The sequence below is a fragment of the Camarhynchus parvulus genome, chromosome 2, assembly GCF_901933205.1.
Source record: "Camarhynchus parvulus chromosome 2, STF_HiC, whole genome shotgun sequence".
NCBI classification, from domain to species: domain Eukaryota; kingdom Metazoa; phylum Chordata; class Aves; order Passeriformes; family Thraupidae; genus Camarhynchus; species Camarhynchus parvulus.
Window position 1 is genome coordinate 132,584,529 of NC_044572.1, and position 18,261 is coordinate 132,602,789.

General features: G+C 33.2%; 1 protein-coding gene across 2 annotated transcripts in view; it reads left to right on the plus strand.

The window, feature by feature from the left end:
- The window catches only part of ZFPM2 (zinc finger protein, FOG family member 2), a 308,632-nt gene that overhangs the window by 5,257 nt on the left and 285,114 nt on the right, over positions 1-18,261 (plus strand). The window lies entirely within an intron of this gene.

An 18,261-nucleotide genomic window follows, 5' to 3' on the forward strand; every position in this document is an offset into this window, starting at 1 on the left:
ATAGCTTTAACATGTGTCATTGCTAAAGTAGGCTAGGAAATTAAGTAGTTTCTATCTTTATCTTTTTTTTTTTTTTTTTTATAGACATTTTTCTTCCCTGACAGAGTTTCACTTTGTACTTTCCTTTAAATTGCACTGTAGCACATTAAAGGCACTTACAATGGTTTCAGTTTAATCAAAGCAGAGGAGCAGGTAAGCAGCTGCCTGTACCTCTTGTGTATGAATGGTGAATTATGATCTTTTAGTTTTCTGAGACTGAGTATTAATTTGTGGCAAACAACTGCTATTTATTGTGCAGGATACTCACACTGTTTGCAGTCATGCATTAATAAAAATTAAAATATTTTTAAGACATTTGTTTGAGATGGAAAATAATGCAATTACCTTTTTTTTTTTCTTTCTGGTATCTACTAATTCCTGCTTTTGTTACCTGTACAATAACTAATGTAAAGATTCTTTTGGGGCTCTTTTAGTGAACGAAGGAGGAAACCAAACTGTCCATCAGTATTGCCAATTATTTCCATTAAACATAACATATACTTCATCAGTACTACAGAGGGGACTTACTAATAAGAAAACTTGCTGCACGGTCATACAGCATACTGGCAAAAGCCGTTTTTTGGTCAAAACACCATTTCTTAAGCCAGAAGAAAATGATCTACTTTGCATGGTAAGATGACTAGAGCAAATTACAATATGGACAAGACTTTTGTTTTTTCAGAAAAGAGAGGAGCTTTTTTCTTTCTTATTATATGATTTTTATGAAACTTTTGAAATATTTCCCTAAAGAGGGTGAAGGAATCCCAGAGAGTCTTGACAAGGTATTTTGACAGTATGTATGTCCCAGCTTTATGTTGTGGCCAAGCACTCTTAACGCAAAGATATAATTGCAGTTAATTTAAATATAGCCTGTAAATTAAATGTTTGGTGAACCCACTATTCCTCTTCGATTTGCATGGATATGCTTTCAAGGTTGTTATCTTCCCAGTGAAGCTTTCACCTGTGGGTTTTTATTAGTTTTTTCTATTCAAATGAGGGACAAAACAGGCTTCTTACTAGATAAATACACGTTTGGCATTTCTATTCAAAATCCTGTGATTTGTATATTTTATATTCTCTAAAAGTCTGCTTTAGCTTTCTTTGCGCTATATTCTGTAAGAGCGCTTTTAGTCCTTCGTGGTACTTGCATTCAGTATGTACCAGTTTGTATAGCTTCTACTAGAAATGTTGAAGTTCATTTATCTCTTTTGGATGCAGATGAAAAGATTTAACCAAAATAATAGGCTTGAGTTGCGAAGTTACTGTGGTTGAGAAAGCGATGTACCCCTTTAAAAGTATTAGCATAAAGATAGCACATTTGTTTATTATGTTTCAAAATCAGCTTCTAGTATCTCTGCCACAGGTAACAATTGACTTTTCAGGCTTCAAGTTAATAGCCTTGTCTCTTGCTTGTAGAGATCAATATTAGTATTAATTAATCACCATTATCAGCCCTAGGATCTGGTTCTATTTGTTGTTACATCAGCAAAATATCAATATAGAAAGTGGACTCTCTGATCGTCATGGCAACTTCATCTCTTGGGTCAAAGAAAGTTTATCTTATCTGTGCATGGAGAGTGGCAAACTGTTTAGGGATCTAGTTTGAACTCTAAGAACATTGATTTAGTTTTTGTTTGTGAATAGAGGCTGAATTCCAATCACAAGGGATAGGTAAGATTTAAATATTAATGCCCACAGGCTTGTCTGAGAGGGTGTCATTACCATTGCTGTCGGATTGTCTTTTTGAGATGACACAATGGTAGAGGAGAATTGTGTAGTCAAGGCTATTTACAGTTTAGTAATTTGTGCATTGGACAAATGGGATTTAAAGTGAAAGTATGGAAATTCTATAGCATGTATGCAGTGATATTACTTCTCCCAATCAATGTATGGTTAGGGTTTCTTCCACTTAGTAACTGTAGAAGTAGCACAGAAGTATAGATTATGAATTGGTAGAAGGAGCAGATTTTATTATATATTCTCCCTTCAGAGATTTTTTTTAAGAAAGTGTTTGACAAGTGTAGAGAAAGAATATTCATATTTCACTCACTTTGAAATTAATGGCAAATAGCCGTCATGGAAAATCTGAACGCTGCACTCTGGTTAGTTTTTTTTGGTGTTTTATAAGTTGCTACAATTATCTCATGAGTTTGTGATAATAGAATATTGATAATGCTATTTTATCATGTCAAAGATCCCTTTTTTTTATATTAAGTGCTTCTTAAAAGTTCTCATCTTAGACAATGGACCAAAATTATTTTTGTTATATATACTCAGAGTGTGGTTAAATCTCCCTCGGAGGGATTTAAAGACTTAATGATTGCAAGCACAAGGATAACTTCGAGACAGAAGTGCTCTTTCTTTACCCAGTTGTTTGTAAGTGTATGTGTGTATTTATTTGTCTGATAGTTCCTTAGGACATGCTTTATTGGAGATAAAATACAGATCAAGATGTATATAGATGAAAAGTATCAATTTTTTTGCTTTCTAGATAATATTTATATTTATTCTTTTTCGTTCCTAGCATGTGAAGTAACAAAAATTCTGTGTGTTTTCCTGATGCAGCTAAATATTGTTTTAGGAAATCTCAAATGCAATTAGATCAATTCAGTACATTTCCAATATTGAAGAAGATTTCTTATAAAAATTGTGAAATAAACCAACCAACCAAAACTCAAACACATGCATAAAACTTACGCTGTGGAAGGAATCACTTTTCGGTATTGACATTTCTCATTGATTATTCAGTTTTATCTAATGCTTTGAAAGGGTAGTGTGATCATGAGTTGGTAGCAGATGCAGGCAGTTGTCACAGTAGTCTTTTCTTTTTTGAAAAAGAAAAAGGGATCTAGTTTGATAAAAATGTTATATAAACATCTGTGTATTTTAATAGCTCCTGATATTGTTTGTGTAATCATAACATTGAAATTAGTTTGTATAAGTTAAAAAACTGTAATAAACAAAAAATGTTCCCATTTCTCTGTTACAGATACTGAATAAATTTTAACCTCATTGTTTTCCATCTATCTTTTCATTTTTCATATCTCATGTTTCCTGTGTTGAGGAAGGGTGTTATGTAACACTGTCACTCTTTGTAAATGCTAGTATTTTTTTATTTTTAAGAACTAGCTAGGATTTGAAAACATGTTTAGTAAGTATGGTGAAATATTTATCATCAGAGACCTTTTATATTTATAGAGCTAATTGGGTGCAAGGCTTATTTGTCTCTCCAATCTTTTTTTTTTGTATTCATTCAGTTTCTTAACTGTGAGTGTGTAAATAAAGCTGGAGTGGGACCTTTAACTTTCTTCTTTTTTGATTACCACCATATTGTTTTGTAAAATTTTTATAATCAAAGTTTGTTAAATCACAATAATTTTACAGTATGAATATGATTTAGTAACAGAGTATAAAAAACCCCAATGCTTTAGTAATTAGTGAATTACTCTGACATATCTTTATAAACTCTTCTTATCCATTACTCTTTGCACTCACATAAGTGAATTCGAGTGATGTTGCTATATTCTTCCAGAAACTGAAGCTTTCAGACTGCGATTAGCTGAAACAATTGCATGTCACACACTGTTTTTACTGTACTCAGTCATTTTACCTTAGATTCAGTATAGCAGAGGACAGCAAAAATCTTGATTTTTACACTTTTCCATTTTTCCTCTCCAAATAATAAAGATCTGATGCTAACTGCAGTAAAATACTACAGCATTTCCCATGTTACTGGGTTTCCTATCCACCTAACGCTTTTTTGGAAGGTATAAATATATGAGAAACTTTCATTCTTTAACTTCATTCATAGAAGCAGTCCCGTTGATAATACTTAAAATGAATGTGAAATGTTTTATAGGATATGAGCTTAAAAATAACCACAACCACAAATGGCATCTAACAGTTTGGAGCACATAAAATTAGAATGTAGAGTGGAATAGAGACTAAGTTTAAATGAAGTGTTTTCTTTATGTTCAAAGGAATTCCATGATTCGTGTTTTGTCTCCTGAGCTATACGTGTTCCTTTTCATATTATCTGAGAAGTAAAAGTCAACTATTATGGCAAAAGTTATATAGAAAAATATAATTACTTTCTAAATTTACTTGCAATTAGTATTGGAAAGTGATTTTTAATGAGAATAGAATGAATTTTACTACAAAATAAGAAATTACTCATAGACTCAAATATGATGAGAAAAGTCTTTCAGTGTGTCTGTTGTAAAGATTTTCTCTGCTGAAATGGAATAATCTTGAAAATGAATTTTACAGTGATACACGGAGGTGTTCATTAGGCTGACAAGAAATTCTGTACAGGGTGTTATTATTTTTTACTTTTCTAGTTGCAGCACAAGCCTCAAAGGAGTGGTGTGTTTTACTCAGGTAATTGGGATCATCATTAGAAACACAGTATTTAAGACTTGATTTTATATATATCATGGAGCGTTTAATATTTATAAAATATTGTGAAAAAATTTGCAAGGACATTGTCAGATCTACTTGAAATTTTGTATATATTCTATAGATACCTATAGATACCTTCACTTTTCAATTTCAAATTCAGACTTCATATTAGATAGCAATAAAGATCCCTTCTCTGAAGTTTGGAAGAAGTACAGCAAGGATTTTTGTCAAACATTTTATACAGCTTTATGCAAAGAAAATGAACATTCTGTAACTGATGCATCAAAGTAGGACACAATTGTTAAGCCAATGAAGACAGTGGTAAAATTACCAAAGCTGAAGTAGCAGTAGTTTTTCTAAAAAAAAACCTCAAAAAACCTGTCTCCACTCCCTCCCACCCTCTCATGATACAGAATTCACTAATAAATATGTATGAAAAGGCTTTTGGAAGCAGTAACAGATCATTTTTGGAAGCTTTCAATCATATTGGTTTTTGAGTATTGTATCTGCTAATTGTACTTCATCCAGTTTGGAACAAGTGTAGACAAAATGGTCTAGTTTTGTAGGATGCAGAAGAGAAAATCTGTATGTCCATAGAGGTACTGATTTTTGGGGCAGTTTACATGTGTCAATAATCTATATTCACATGAAAAATACTGAAGTAGAATTGAATAGCAGTGTGTATGTGAGTAGTATGCAGTACCTCTGAGAGGCCCTTGGCTCCCAGCTAGCTTAAGTTAGTAAGGAACTTGCTTAATTTTTTAATAAAAATGCATATATATTTCTATTTAAAAAAAAAAACCAAACAAAAAACCAAAAAAAAACCATCCCTGAACTTGCTTGATAGTTGTTCCAAAAAGGCATTGTGGTATTTCAGTGAACATTTCTAGGAAACTTAAGAACTGAGAAAAAAAAATCTCAAATAGTTTGACAGTTTATCTGGAAAAAATATTAGCTAGTTGCTAAAAATACAAGCGCACTCCTTAACAATGTGCATCTTGGACAAACAGACGCATATTTTGTCATCAGGTTACTTAAGCTTCTGAAGTCAGGGCTACAACTGGGTCAGATGATAAGATGAGCACAACAGAAAAACGAAGAGTGGCTCTGATAAAAACTGATTGATTGATGTCTGGCTTCCCCACCATCACGAGCAGTTGACAGTTAGTTTGGGATCAGATGATTTGGCTTTTGCGATAGAAGATGGGGCCTGGTAGGCAAGTCTGAAGGACAAAAAGGTCAGTTTCTGTACAGTGTCAGGCAGTGCTGGGTTCCCACAAGGTGGGGTATTGGATTAAGATTTTCTTTACTTAAGAGACTTAACTTTCCATGGTCCATTGAAAGGCCAAGTAATCTGGTCGCTATTAATATAAAAATACAAAAGACTTTAAGTTGTGAGAGAAGGAATGAAAACAGAGGAAGTATACCTGTTGGACTAGTGAATTAGAGAAAAAACATTTTTGCTGTTCAATTTCTGTATTTACTTTGAGCATCATAGTTTATAACATTAAATTATTTATAAAATCTGACTTTGAAAATGTGGTTTCCATAGTAGATTTTTCAATGCAGCTGCAATGATTTTTGTGTTACTTATGTTTTGAGAGACTATAATGAAACATTACGGATAAATAAATTTCAGTTTGTGAAATATTGTGATTCTGTGACCCGTTAGGTAGAGGATAGCACATTGTACCTTAATTATACAAGTGTGTGTTTATCACTAGATTAAGAACAATTAGCATTTTATACTTAAATATAATTAAAATAAATTTTTGTGGAGTGTGTTTTTGTGAACTGGAGATAATTTATCAATCTCTGACCATACCATGACCACCTGAGTGTTTATGGGGGTTTCTGTGTGTATTTCTTTGAGAACACATTTACAATTCGCACTCTCTGTTATAGTCACAGAAGGAGAGAAAATGTGCAAATGAAAATCAAGACATAATATCTTTGGAATGAAAAAGATTTTCAAGACGACCATGAAAATGTGTACAACTGCCGCAGAATTGGAATTTGGACAGCTTGGATTTGAATTTAGGTTTTTGGACGGGTTGATGCTCTCTAGAAATCCTTTATAATGTATCGCTTTTCTCTGAGTTTTAAGGGTCACATCTCCAAAGGACAGTTGGGTCTCAGCTAATGCTGCTGACTTAATATCAGTAAGATGAATTCTGCAAGGTGCTGTATTGCTGATAGTATAGCTGGAATGCAGTTTGAAAGAACCTGTAGTGTAACCTGGAGTGTTACCAGTAATAAGTGATCAGTGCAGGTGAACTGGTGGTCATTTGAACAGTGATTAGTTATATTTCAAGAAAGGTTGTTTTCTTTGTGTCTAATCTCTAGGGACTTGCTTCATTTAAGAAATAGTAATTAAACAAAAGATCTTTTCCAATAAATATACAGTTTCATTCTGGCTGTTTTTGTATACCTCTTTGAGGTGTGTGTTAAAGACATGTTTTAAAACACAAACCTCAAGGCTTAGAGAACTATTTTGAATGCAGATTTATGACAAGACTGTGGAAGTATGTAAGAGCTCCAATATTATTTATATTATGGTGCATCCCTTTGGCATCAGAGCTGTGTTTTCTTGCATTATTATGCTGCCATTATTATATCTCTTACAGCATTACTACAAATGGTCTGAAATAAGCTGTGGCAGCCTATGATAATTTGAACATAGGGTTTAGATTTTCAGGTGCGTTTCTTTGACAAACATGTTGCATCACAGAATGAGTAGTTCTTTTTTGAACATCTTATACTGGACTTTTTCAAGATATAATTATCTGCTTAATAAAAATGAAGAGAGCTTTATGAGAGTTTTCTTCAAAGTGTAATGCTTGGGTCTGACCAGGATGGTAGCCTGCTTTGTTGTCTCTTTGGGAATTTTATACCTCTTGACTATACAACTGAGACCCATTTAGTTATACAAAGAGGAAAATTTGGGTTGGTAAATCAAAAAAGGGAGAAAAATTAATATTACCAAAATAGTCAAGATCAGCAGTTATTATAAATGAAGAGTAACAATCGGCTACTTAGACCAGCTAGACTGTAATTTTATGATTAGTCCTGCAGCTTAGAAAATCTCGTTTTAGTGGGAGTGTGCTTTGGGGATGTTATGACTGGTCTGATCAGTCTGACATTCATTTTGAGGTTCTTTGACTCTTGGTTCAGAAGTTTTCACTGTCAAGAAAGGTCAGCTTAAGGTAGGGCATTATTATGCCGCAACTTCTGGCTAAATTTGTTTTTCAACATCAATTGTCAGTCAAAGCATTACATTTGAAGCTATGGCCTTTACATTATGAAACAAATGAGAAAAAGCCCTTTGGTGTATTACTCTTGCTATGTGTAAATTCTTTTAAATCCTGAGAGTGATTTGTGCACCAGCAATACCAGTGTAGAAGAATAATGCTCGTTTTTGCACAAATGTACTCCTTTTTAAAAATGAAAACCCACTTTTGCATTCACAGAATAATATTTTGAGAATACGAATGTGGTGCCATCAGGGAAATAATTGCAGTTTTGGCTTGTATTTTACGTTTAAGTTTATATGATTTTATGTTAATCTAGTCCCACATTCTTCTAAAATACTTTATACTGGAGTTCTGAGTTGTGTATAGATACTAATTTTTTTGCAGGAATGTTATAAAACATAAGAAAATAATGGGTGAAGACTAATCACATTTATTATTAAAATATTGATTTGTTATAAGAAAAACATTTTTAAATGCTTTGCAATCAGTTTGCTAGTCTTTATTCATTTCTTAGTGGGCAGATGTTCTTGTTACTAAAAGTACCAAGATGCAGATGGTATTATTTGGCATCTTTTTAGAGGCTTTACTGTTCTGTGTGGTGAGCTGAACGCTAAACTAATACATGATTCTTCAATGATATTTCATGTTTGCAAGAAATTATTTAAGTAACTGTCTTTGTAACAGGTCATGTAAGAAAAACAAACACTCTTAAAAATAAGAATCACAACCTAAATAGAAAGTTTTCTGTTTCCCCATGTATGGAAGTGTTTTGTCTAATGATTTGAACTTGAGAATTACTTCAAACAATAGACTTTTGCAGAATCTGTAATAATCATCCTTATTTAAATAAACTTATGTATATATGTATCTCAATGTATATGAGAATTAATGTGAATTGAGGCTGAAATTGATGTATAGCAACGATTCAGCATAAAATACACTTATTTTGTTTGAAGAGAGTAACATACTGTGGGTAAAGACAATAGTAGTCATAAATAAGTAGCTTAAAATTAGGAAGTAACTTTTTAAATTTTTTGAGTAATCTTATATGTTGTATCCTAAACAAAACCCTTTAAACAGGCAAACTCTGGGAAATATTGCCTCTATTTCTGTAATACAAAATTGAAAGCTTTTGCTTTAGGTTTCCTAATGTGGTCAGTCCATACTTTTCAATCCACGGGCATTTTTGTTGTTTTTTGCTTGGGGTTTTTTTTTGAATTCTCAATGCCTACAACTCTTGCTGACATCAGTTAAGATGTCCTAACTAGTCCTGTCAGGAGTAGTATCTAAATTCTTAGATTCTTTCATGCCTTTTTCTGCTTTCTGTTTTCCTACTTTTATTGGAAATTTCCTTGTGTGTGTAATATAAGTGCATTATACACCTTGCAGGTTCATAAGTGTTACTAGAGCAAGTATAGCTCTTGGAAGGTTTTCCTTTCTGTTTTCCAGGAGACCTGCAGAAATATTTAATTTCTGATTAAAATCTTACTTTCTTGTAGCAAGATTGTATAGGGGGAGCTACCATAAAGCCTCCAAAGTCAAAGAGTTTGCCATACTTGTCTTACTAAGCTGCTGCTAATGCTGTGGACTTTTGTCCTCGAAATAAGTTCTATGTCTTAGGTTTTAATGTTATGCAATTATGGACACAATAATACACATTTTTTTCCCCTAGGTTGTTATCCTAAGCTTTGAAATTTTTAACTGCTTTGCCAAAACCAGTTTCTCTTTTATTCATATCAGATATTTTACATTCTGAGTGATTTTAAGATGCCAGGCATTTTTGTACAGATTATTATGCCCAGACAAATTTTGCGTAAAACAGCAAACAAAAATATCCAGTGCCAAGTCTGGTGGGGTTTTTTGCACCTTAAGGATCATGTATCTTCAATTTATGCCTAAGTGCTTTCTTTATGTAGCTCTCATTTATAATATACCAGAATGTATAACAGTATAACATTACAAAGAAACCAGGCATATTATGCAAAACTGAACTGCATTTATAGAGATCATGAATAATTTTGCTAATAGAAGTAATATAAAACAGGACTGTAAAAGAAGGATTTTGAATTTCTGTAAATTACCTTTATAAGGAAAAGATACAGAGACTGGCAGAGGTAAAGTTTTGCATGGAAGTGAGTGATGATGTTTTCTCTCAGCCTTTTGAGAAACAAAATATGAGTGAAAATAAAATATATTTATGGGAACTGAGCTATCACACGACAGTTAGTTTAGGTCTGACTGAATTATTCATAGAAAAGTATTTTGACCATATGTGATGATTTGTTTTTATTTTATTATTTTTAAGCTTTTCACAAAAAGTCCTGATTTTTGTGCTTTAGCTTTTAGTTGCTTGCATGTAGCATGTTGAATATTTGCTGTTGTGTTCTTGCTTGTTTGTATTAGAGTTCAGTATTGTGTGGATTACATGAAAGCTGTTAAACATGAGAAAAGCCTCAAAAAATTGGTGTGAATTCGATCTCTTCATAGAAGGGGAAGTATCACAAAGAATGAAATATTGTTTGTTCATTTGTGGGCAAAGAGAATTAAATTACTGAATCTAGGGAATTTAGAACATCATAATACCATTCCCCCCCCTTCCCCCCTTTCTCTTTTTTTCTTCTTTTGGGAGGAAAGAAAGAGCTTAGAACTTGTTTGTACTATGTACAGGAACACTAAAAATCTGTAAGGCGTAATTGTTGACGAATTTGATAGATTGTACATTCAAATACATTTTGATACTTGAATTATGTGATTGCATTTTCATGTTAAATGCTAAGAAAAACTGTGGGCATCTCTGATGTCTGTTTTGTTGCCTAATTAATCATCTTGTTAGAGGAACTTCAGGAGAGTGTGTTAAGTGTTCTGCATTTTGTATAAAGTAGTACTTTATTAGTGAAGTATATGAAATGAATGTTTGAATTCCATTTTGTGTTGCACATTAATGATGCACTGCTTGTTCTCATTGTGAGTTCATGTAATGGCAAGGTGTTATGCCTGTGATAACCTGCATATAGCAGAAAATATGTATTTAGATTATTATGCCATTCCTTTTTTTTGTTTTGCATTTTGATTGTCTGAGTGGTTCATGCCTTATATCTGATGGAAGTTACTTATCTGATAATAATTACTTAATCTCTGTTAGAGTAAAACAGTGGTTAGTGAGTGACAGACTTTTGAAATACAGCATTTGTAACCTTGCTATAGGAATTATATTTTCTCAGAGTAACAGAAGATACATTCCACAGTCTGTAGACCCAGAACTTCTTAAGAACACACATATCATGTTTCCATTTTTCCTGGGTCCTTTTTGGTGTTAAAAGAAAACTACCAAGCAGCAATGTCAAAGCCATATATCCTCTACTAATGGAGACTCATTTACAGGTTATTGTTTGTGCTCTTGGCTGGTAATAGAGAGTAATCTGTAGGTAGAATTTGTAGACAGAGTCTGTTGCATTTCAGTCTGGAATTTCTTTGTACTTCTGTTGTGTTCTCTTAAAATTTGGTAAGTAATAGTTTGCTCCTTTGGATTTTTCTCATTTGAAGAACAATCAGTATCATTACTCAGTTTTTGGAAAAACTTTTAAATCAGAGGCTGGAAATTATTTATCAGGCAGGTAATGGTAAAGCCTGGAATAGAACCCAGGGCATTTGTGACCTATTTTCATGATGAAGTACAGTTTTTTCTTTACTTTTCTTTACTCACCTCTACAATGAGCTTGCTAATGTTAGAAATACCTCTTAATAACAAGGAAGACAGAATCTCTTGCCTTGGTCACATGATTCTAATAGCGAAAAACCAGGCCCAATAAGAGATTGATAAGTCTTTGACATTAACATTCTCATAAATTTACACATACATAAGAAACAAATAGATATTAAATATATATATATATATATATATTTATAGCTGGTCTGCCTGTATAGCAGTCTGCCTATTGATTCCAAAGGCCAATAGTTTGCTGGGTTAACAGAAATTACATAAAAGTAGTGCCATGTGGCCCTTCATGGATTCACTATATGGAGTAATCAGGCTAGACCTTATACACACACTTGTTGCACCAGGCAAATGGGGAGAAGTTAGTGATTGTCATGGGTAAATAGTGTAAATTTGGAAATGGTAAATTTGGGGAAAGACACTATTTCTCAGTAATCCCACTTGACCTCCAAAGCACTTTCCAAAGTTGCCAACAAGTAGAAATTAATATAAAATGGGGATCTCAGTGTTCTGCTGGCTACTACTGAAGGAATAACTACTGTTTTGTATTTATACATCTTAGTTTAGATGGAATGCTTCTCTAAAAATTGAGTATCAGTGTTTTTTGGATCTTCTTCATTAGTAGTGAGTGGTAAGACATAAATTTGTTTCATTGTCTGTAAGGTAGTTATTATTTTCTTTTTTTGAAAAATATACCCAGAGTGAAAAACAATCCCTTTACAAAATATTAAAGGTAACTTAGCTATTTTTCAAGTGGGGTTTGTTTTGTTTTTTAGTTTTTTTTTAAGGTTAGCTATAGTAATGCTGTCTCATAACAGCTGGGAAATTACAACTTTAGAGTCACCATTTCTATAAATAATTTAAGAATGCTTTTCTAAATGAGTAACTACAATTTTTCAGAAAAAAATGCTGAAGTTATGCCATCCTGGAAATGGTGGCAAATTTTCAAGTAATTGAGGATTCTCCTTCATAGTTGTGTTATATCTAGCATTCTATGGTTGTGTTGTGTGACCAGTCACTGGAGAATGAGTGTAGGAAGACCAAGTAAACTGAATAGTAAAAGGCCTTTTGACCACCCTGTGTATGACTTTGATGGCATTGGGTTTTTGCGCTTTTTGCTTGATAGTGCTCTGTGAAAAGATGTGAAGTGTGACTAAGAAGCAAAACCAAAACCACAACATTTATTTTCCTCCTTTCTTGATTTGTGTCCTCATTGAAGGCGTTATCACTGCTATAAATGAATATGAGGACAGTGCAGGGAACTCCTGGAGTGTGTTAAAGATAGATGCTCTAAAGATGGAATCAAATCAGCTTAAATAGGGATTTCTTAGAACTAAGTTTTATGTCCATCCACAATTGATGTAAAGAGAAAACAATATTTTTTTTATGCTAGAGATTTAGAAAGGTCTTGAATTGCATCAGCGAACCAAGACATACTTCATCAGAAGAACAGAGATCAAATATGACGGTATAGGCAATTTTAAGATAGCAGAAAAGGAGAAAAACAATGAGCAAAATTTTTTTCAGGAGTCACTTGCATGTTGCAGATGAAAATGAAATAATTAAAATACAGTTAGATGGAAGCAGGTCATAGGTTTCATTGAAATTAAAGTGAAGTTTTCAAGTACAATTTCATATTAAATGTTAATTTAATAAATTAGTGGAGATCAGTGAAAGGTCAGTCTGGAATGCAAAGGGTTAAAATGCTGAACAGTGACCTGAACAGGGAGTTGTTGTGTCTCTGAATCCCAGACATACTTTATTAGGACAATCCAGCTGGTTTTCTATTTCTATCTCCTCATTATCAACACGCTTATGGTATGGCCTCTTCCCCCTCACTTCCAATGCCAAGAATTTGGCAGGGACACCATGTGAGGGGGTCAGAGACTGATTGAGAGGAAAAATGAAGTTCAGACTGCAGCAGGGATGCAGAAAAAGTGAGTCCAGTCGGTGAAGAGCTGAGGTTTTTGGTTTGCTATATGGAGACTACCAGCAGAGGTGGTTTTTTTCTTTTTTTTTCCCTTGTGAGCGGTGATTACAGCTCTGTGTGAAATTAAACTACTGACAGGAGGTTTCGTTTCCATCTTACTGAAAATGCTGTAAAATAACAATCAAGCTCAAGGAATTGCATATGTAAAATCAGTAGAAAAATGAACAAAACCAAATCTTTGCTTTCTTCATAATATTTGGCATCTTTTGTATATTTTAAGAAGAAAAAAAGCTGAAATTGTACCGTTTTTCTTTGGAAAAGGAAAGATTTATAAATAGAACCCTCACAGTGTTACATTTCTTTGTGTTGGATCCAGCTTTCTCTGCTGAGAGAAGAAAATGAACCTCCAGCAAATGTGCAAAGGAAGGAAGTGGGAGGAAAAAGTCTTTCTCACACATTTCTATAGTTTCCATTTAAATGTATATATAAAAAATATTAATGGCTTATGACACATAGTTTACATCAACAGGTATATCAGTTTAGTATTCATATTGATGAAACCCTTTGCATGATTTGTATTGATTAAACAGAAAATAAATTGATAAGCCTTTGATCCAAAAGCATGGATCAAAGCAGATGGAGAAAATATAGAAATATTTGCTATAGTAGATCAGTTTCATTTGGTAACAGACAGATTTATATGTCTTCAAGACAATATGCAGTCCTTCATTTCAGTCTGATATGAATTATTTTAGAATTGATCTGTGGTAATACTGTGCTAAAAAACTATTTTTGGTTTTTATTGTTTTCCTGCAGTTCCCTTTTAACTTAATGGAAAAATGTCTGAATAGAAAAGTGAGTTAATTACTTGAATGTGCAGGGAGATACTGATTTTGTAGTTCTTACATTCCTGTAATTCCTATTGAAACAGATAGAGATTGTGTGCAAAAGGAGTGGTAGAGTTTAGTCTTTGTCAGATATTTGATTTCTGTTTTTTTGCATAACTGTTGTATACTTGTCACAAATTGATGTTAGTGGTGGTCTCTGCATTTACACTGGGCGGCTAATGCTGATGTTTGATCATGTGTTGCAGTTTCAAACTCCAAGACCAAATGATTTCTCAGTATTCAAATCCCAATTTACTCCTGTGAGATGAGCCGTGTGGTTAAGGGTGATGTGACCCTTAAAAGATGTCCAAAGAAGATGTTAAGTGTGTTAAAAGAAGAGTGCAACATTCCTAGAAGGCCTTGATGCTTAGAAGTTCTAAATTTCTTGTAAAACTACAGTAGAAGAATATTGTCCTGACTAACATACTGCCCTGAATGTCTTACAGTTTTTAGTGATGGTGGTGTTTTTAGTGCATGGGAAAACCTATCCCTGAAAGGAAGCAAAAAGCGTGACTTAGAAATGGAGACTCATGGGGTATGGGGTGGGAGGGGATGAGGGAGTGAGAGAGAGCAAGAAAGACTTATTTTGCTGAAAGGATGAAGGAAAAGTAACAAAATTACTCTCACTGGTAAATTCAGGTACCTCCTTAATTGAACAACATGAGCACACAAGCGGGGTGCAGATAATAGACAAAGGAAAAAGAAAGGAATTCACTCTGGGCTGGGATTAGAACCTGGGGCTTTCCATATGGGAAGAATAATTTACACTTAAAGAGCCTATTCTCCTAAAGGAAGGAAGAGCAGTGTAGTTGAGTTATGCTGGTAAAAATATATATTTCTGTGTTAATTTGTAATTTTTAAAGTATTTTTTATACTTTTATTTTATACTATTCACAATAAACTCCTGACTCTTCTGCCCCCTCATAACAGACACCTAACAATGAAGCAGCTTCAATTAAGAAGCAGAACATCAGCCTCTGGCATCTTACTCTGTTGTTCCATCTTTTTTGCTAGGGAGAATTCATTTGTTTCTTAATTAAGAAAAACACCAATAGCATGAAAAATCTGCTTATGGTACCTGAATGGTAATTAGGTGAAAGGTAAAAAAGAAACACACACATACATTCCAGTAGCAGCCAAAATGAACTTGAGCTGATAAAAATGAACTAAACTACCCTTGCATAAATCGAGGCTGAGAGAAGTGTACAGTCATTATGGCTAAGACAATATGCAAACTATCTTCAAAGAAATCAAATTGCTAGAGTGTTTTCATTTGCATGTATTAACTATTAACATAATGAGGAGAAGTGACATTGGACCCGGATTGTGTGTCTGCTTGGATTGATAACTCTACCGCATCTGCAAACAGGCGCCCAAAAATCAGACTAGTAGTCAGATCAGTGTTGAACTCTGAAGTGTGTATGGGTTTTTGGGGGCTTTTCTTTTGTTGTTTGTTTGTTTGGTTTCATTTGTTGGGTTTGTGTTTTTTTTTTTTTTTTTTTTTTTGGTGAGTGTTATGGATTTTTTTTAGTCGCTGGGACCCAGAACAACACGCTGGGATGTGGAGTGCAGTCTATCCATTTATTTTCATTGTTTTTTAATGTGATCCCTCTGCTACAAGCACTTCATACTTTCAAGGTAGATACCAGTTTTGAACTTTTTCCATTTTATGTATTCCCACTTATATGGAAGGATGACTGGTTACTGCATGTTAGTTTGGAGTTACTGAGGGTTTGTGTAATTATTTAGTGATTTTTTTTTGTCTTTCAACACTGTTCTTATATATTAAAATGTCCCACCTAAGCTGTCAGTTACTGTGCTTATGAAGGCGGAGAAAGCTTAGAGAACTCAGACTTTGGAGAAGTCAGTTACATTCTATTTTATGTGATTACTTAGAACAATAGCAGGCAATGTTTGTGATTGCAATTGTTACCTGCTTACATATTGGGAATACATTTAAATTGTTGATCAACATATTATATAAGAACTTAGATTAATCTAGCAACTTCTTTTGTTAGAATAAAAAATAGAAATAATTACAAAACCTGAAGTTTTTTTCTGAATTAATCATAAAAGGAAGAAACTTATAAACTAAATGCAATTTTTGTCATGATTTTCTTTGCCTAAAATCTTTCTGAAGGGAAGTTACTTGTTGATATTTACAGATCAAAATTTCTAAAAGAATGTAGTTTTGGAATAAAGTGAAATGGAATGGGAAGTGGCCTCATGTGTTCTTAAAAACTCAGAATTTATGTCATTTGCATAATCTGGGAGGAAATTATAATTTTTATGTTGTATTTGTGTATTCACACCCACAGTGTATTGGTGTGATTTATATAATTTCATATTCTCGTTCTTGAAGATTGTGACAAAATAGTCAGTACTTTTGCATTGCTAGAAAGAGAACATCATAGAATTTTGTCTGTGAATGTAAACCCATCTTCCAAGACAGGAGGAATTCCCATGTGGTTGGTTGAGTGCTGGATGCATCTCTTTGTTCACATAGCCCAGGAGTCATACTCCAGTCTGAGAGGTGAATTATGTGAAAACTTCTATTTCTGAAAAGAATATTCTTAAGGCAGCCCATCTGTGTGAGTAATGGTATGGGAAGTATCTGTCAAAATAGTGGTTTATATGTTTAAACTTGATACCATAAACAACAGACACTGATCTATAATAAAGGTATTAAGATAACACAAACTTTTTGAAGTTGCTCAGGAAGCATGTGTAACCAAATAATTTTACTTTTTGTTAATGTGCTGGAATGCTCATTAATTTCCAGAGGTATTGCAAAACTGACATTGAAGAATTCTCGTCAAATTTTTTTTTGATGGCTAAGTTTTTATTTTTACTTTGTAACTAGGAGGTATGATCAAGAGAGAAACACTGAAAGCAATTATTTTGTTTTTGGCAATTATGAAAGTTAGAGTAGGATCCCCCACTGCTCATGTGAGGCATATTCTAGTCTTTCAGGCTCAAGTCTGAGAATTAATATATAACTAGTCATACTGCAGCCTGTTACTCCTTTTGTTCTTGGAAGATAGGTATGGGAAAATCTCTACAGTGTAGGAGTAGGTGTGAAAATGCAAGAATTTGTTGGGTACAAATCTCTTGTAGTGGCCTGTTCCAGGTTTTTGTAGAGTAGAAGACTTTGTGAAGGGTAATGTGAATTTCAGATTATTTCTACCCATCCTATTTAAATTTCCATTAAATGCTACCTTAAAATTCATTATGCTGACTTTTACAGAGACTATCCCAAAATCATGGATCATGTTAAAAAAACCCCAAAACAAACATATGAAAAATAATAAATGTAGCTATATTTTACTTGATATCAATATGCTTTTATTTGCTGAAGATCTCACTTGAGGGCTTTTGCTTTCTTCTGTAGCAAAGATCCTCACTTTCCAAACATGTCAATAGTTTGTGCTATGTTGTTACATTGTGTTGAGTACCTAATAATAATAATAATAATAATAATAATAATAATGTAATGATATAAATATCAGGATGCAGATAAGAATTAGCTATCTTAGATACTACAATATGACATGCCTGCCTTTCAGTTTTTAAATAAAAGTGGAATTTTATGTATTGTAATGCATGTAAGGAATCTATTTTTTCTCTGTATCCATCTCATGCATAAAAGTCAGATGAAAAATGTTATTTAAAAATAATTGAAGAGATAGATATTTTAGGATAAAAAAAGTTTACTGAACTTTCTGTGTGTAAAGCTTAAATAGATTTAATAATTCTGACTAACATTACATTTTTCTCAAATATTCAAATTCTCATTTCCATAAAATGTCCCACAGGGAAACATCTTCTCATGAATTTCCATAGTATAAGGAATAAGTGTTCATCCTTGTCTATGAGCAATTTTATCTCCCATTTTTCAAATCAAGAAATTAGACATGTCATAAATAGTGTGCATGTATGTGTGTGTTCCTTCATGGAAGATTAATAGAAGGATTCCAGAGAGCCTACTCTGAAGAAACTAAGAGAAGTTTTATGATTTTTTATGTCTTAATTGCA